The 2,733-nt window shown below is 45.4% G+C and overlaps 1 long non-coding RNA gene across 1 annotated transcript in view; it reads left to right on the top strand.

The window, feature by feature from the left end:
• The first annotated feature begins 1,678 nt into the window (after positions 1–1,678).
• LOC115949169 overlaps positions 1,679–2,733 on the top strand; it is a 22,851-nt gene continuing 21,796 nt past the window's right edge. The window contains exon 1 of the long non-coding RNA XR_004082776.1: positions 1,679–2,208. This is a non-coding gene — a long non-coding RNA (uncharacterized LOC115949169). The remainder of the gene's footprint in view (positions 2,209–2,733) is intronic.

Raw genomic sequence — 2,733 nt, 5'->3', positions numbered from 1 at the left:
CTCAGCACATCTAGCACCACGCCTCAGTGTGAGGAGTATAACTTTGAGCCCTGCCAGAGCATCCTATAGGAAATACAAGGAGTTGAGAATTATATCTGCAATAGTGAGATTTCCAAGAGAAGTTGAGGAGGTGTCATGACGCAAGCAAGGGACACCTGGGCCTGTGGGGCATGTCTAATCCCTAGGCACCAATTCCCCTCACAGCTGTGATGCTTGGGGGGATTCACAGACATCTTCAGTTTTAATCCCACTCTGCTCAGGGCCTGCATCTGCTTTGAGGCTGATGACAATGCACAGTGCTAACACAATTCAGTCACGGGTGCAGAGAAACACCTTCCTCTCCATGAGTCCCAGGATCCCCAATGCTGGACATGCACCCTGAGCACAAGGTGGACACAGCAGGATGGAGAGCAGCATGACCTGACACAAGAAAATAAGAGATGCAGTCTCAGTGGAGTGAGGTTTCTGCTTGGAAAAAGCCTTTGGAAAAAAAACTTGTTTCCTCTGCGCAGAGCTGTGTTTCAGGGCAGTGGAGCAAGGCCACACTGCCCTCTAGTGTTGCAGGGCTCCTCTCTGCCACCAGCCCTGTCTGCTTGGCCACCAAACACCAAGCCAACCTTCAAAACTGCAATGTAAGCCACCCTTGCCCTTTCCACTGATTCTCCTTGCACATCCCACCTAGTTGATCTGGGAAACTCAGTAGATGTAATCTTTTTGGACTTCAGCAACGCTCTGGATAATGTCACAAAACCTTCTGGACAAAATGTCCAGCACATAGCTGGATAACCATTTTATGTGATGGATGAGTGTAGTGGTTTTGGTTTGCCAATTTTAGATTTCCCAACCAACGCACCAATTAATGTGATGGGTCTAGCTCTGGTCAAATGCCAGTGCACCCACCAGAATTATCCACTCATGTCCGGCTGTGAGATAGGATTAGGAGAAAGGCAAAGCAGGCTCAAAACTTTAAAAGGGTATAAAGAAAAATTTATTAACAGTAATTAAAAGAAAGAATAATAAGAATCAGAATAAAACCGTTAGAACACTTCTCCTCTCAGCTACAAACGGTTCTTTCCCACTCACAATGTACAGAAACAATTCAGTCAGTTTATCACCTCTAGAATAGTCTTTCTTCAGTTCACTTAAGGAGAGAAGTCCCTCTTGTTATGGTATGGAGACTTGTCCACAAGAAACCAGTTCTCTCGTTGCCTTTAATTTCCACGAATAGCAGCTGCCTGGGAAACCTGCAATTGTGTAGTCCCTCCAATCTTTTCACAGCTTTTCCGACAGCTGTGTTTATGGGCCATGTAAGCTTATGGGGTACTATTTTAAAGATGAGCTGTTCAAGAACAAAGGTTCTCTTTATCTATCTCTGAGATCATCTTCATCTCTGAGAACAGAGATCTTCTTCTTTCCCTGGGGGCAAAGGGTCTTCATCACTGTAGTAGACCCCATGGACATAGGTAAAGCCCCATGGAGAATTGAATAATAGGAATGCTGAGACAGCAACATTAGTTCCTGACTCCCTGACCTCCGCCCCAAAGCTTATTCCTGTAACCCTATAGGCTATGTTACTTTAACCCTTACTATTGGTCAAATCTGGATCCCCCCTAACCCTATAAAAGAGGCATTCCTTAGCCCATTCGGCAGATAAAGAGCTGACCTGGGACCCTTTGCGCATCCCTCAATAAAACCATCGCTGCGGAACCCCGAAAGCCTCCTTCTCCTCTCTCGCCGTCTGCAGCAGCCTCCGCTAAGGGCAAACTTACCTAGCAAGCAAGAGCTGAAATCCTAAGAGCTTGCAATCACTATCACTACCGAGCTTGCTAAGGGAGTTTAGCCCGCGGCATTGGCCTGAGCTAAGCCTGGCAACTCGGGCACCCGGTCCCCCTGGGGACTGGGCTCCTGATACAATAAGGCCATAACCGAGGCTTTATTATTAAGTGGCACCTGACTCGACGAAACCCCCCCACTGGAGGCAAAACTCGTCGATTGAGCAACGAAGCCCCCCCGGGGTTTCTGTACCTGCTGTCTGGTCGCCGCTCCTCCTGTGAAGAGCCTTCTCCGTTTTAGAAGAAACTCTCCCCGGGAGGCGTCAGTTCGACCCTCAAAAATTTACATCTGAACGAAAAAGTTCCGAGGAGAACTGACGGGCAAGCAGACCCCTTCCAGTAGATATTGGACCCCAACTTAGCTGAAGAAGTGTAAGTAAGTATTGCGCGCATTCTTTCTGGGTCTTAAAAAACTTTGTTTTCGTTTTTTCTTTTTTTTCTCGTTTTTTCTGCTGGAAGGACTAAAAATTAACATGGGCTCAAATTGTAGCACCTTAAAACCAACTAAAATCGAGAGAGAAATATACTTAACTATCTTAGAAATATTATCTGCTAACAACTTTTCTTTTTCTAACGGCAAGCTCTCAAAAAACAACCTTAAAAAATTTGTAACGTGGATTATTTCGCAATTCCCCGAGACTGATTAGGAAATTATCACTGAAAATTCCTTTTGGGATAGAATTGGCAACACAATATATAACTCACAAACGAAACAGGATTTTTTCTGTAACTAAGTTTCTGCCTTTATTTCATGTAATAACTAAAACCATTGAAAAATCTAACAGAGAAAAAATTTTAACGCGGCTAACCCCCTCTTCAAATGCTAACGAGACAGACAAGCAATCTCAGGAATGCAGCCTGCATCTGCCAGGTCCGAAAGTCCCTCTCCCTCCCCCTCCCT

The sequence above is a fragment of the Geospiza fortis genome, unplaced genomic scaffold (assembly GCF_000277835.1).
Source record: "Geospiza fortis unplaced genomic scaffold, GeoFor_1.0 scaffold1364, whole genome shotgun sequence".
NCBI classification, from domain to species: Eukaryota; Metazoa; Chordata; class Aves; order Passeriformes; family Thraupidae; genus Geospiza; species Geospiza fortis.
Note: the sequence above shows the minus strand (reverse complement) of the source record. Positions and strands in the feature narration are given on the sequence as shown.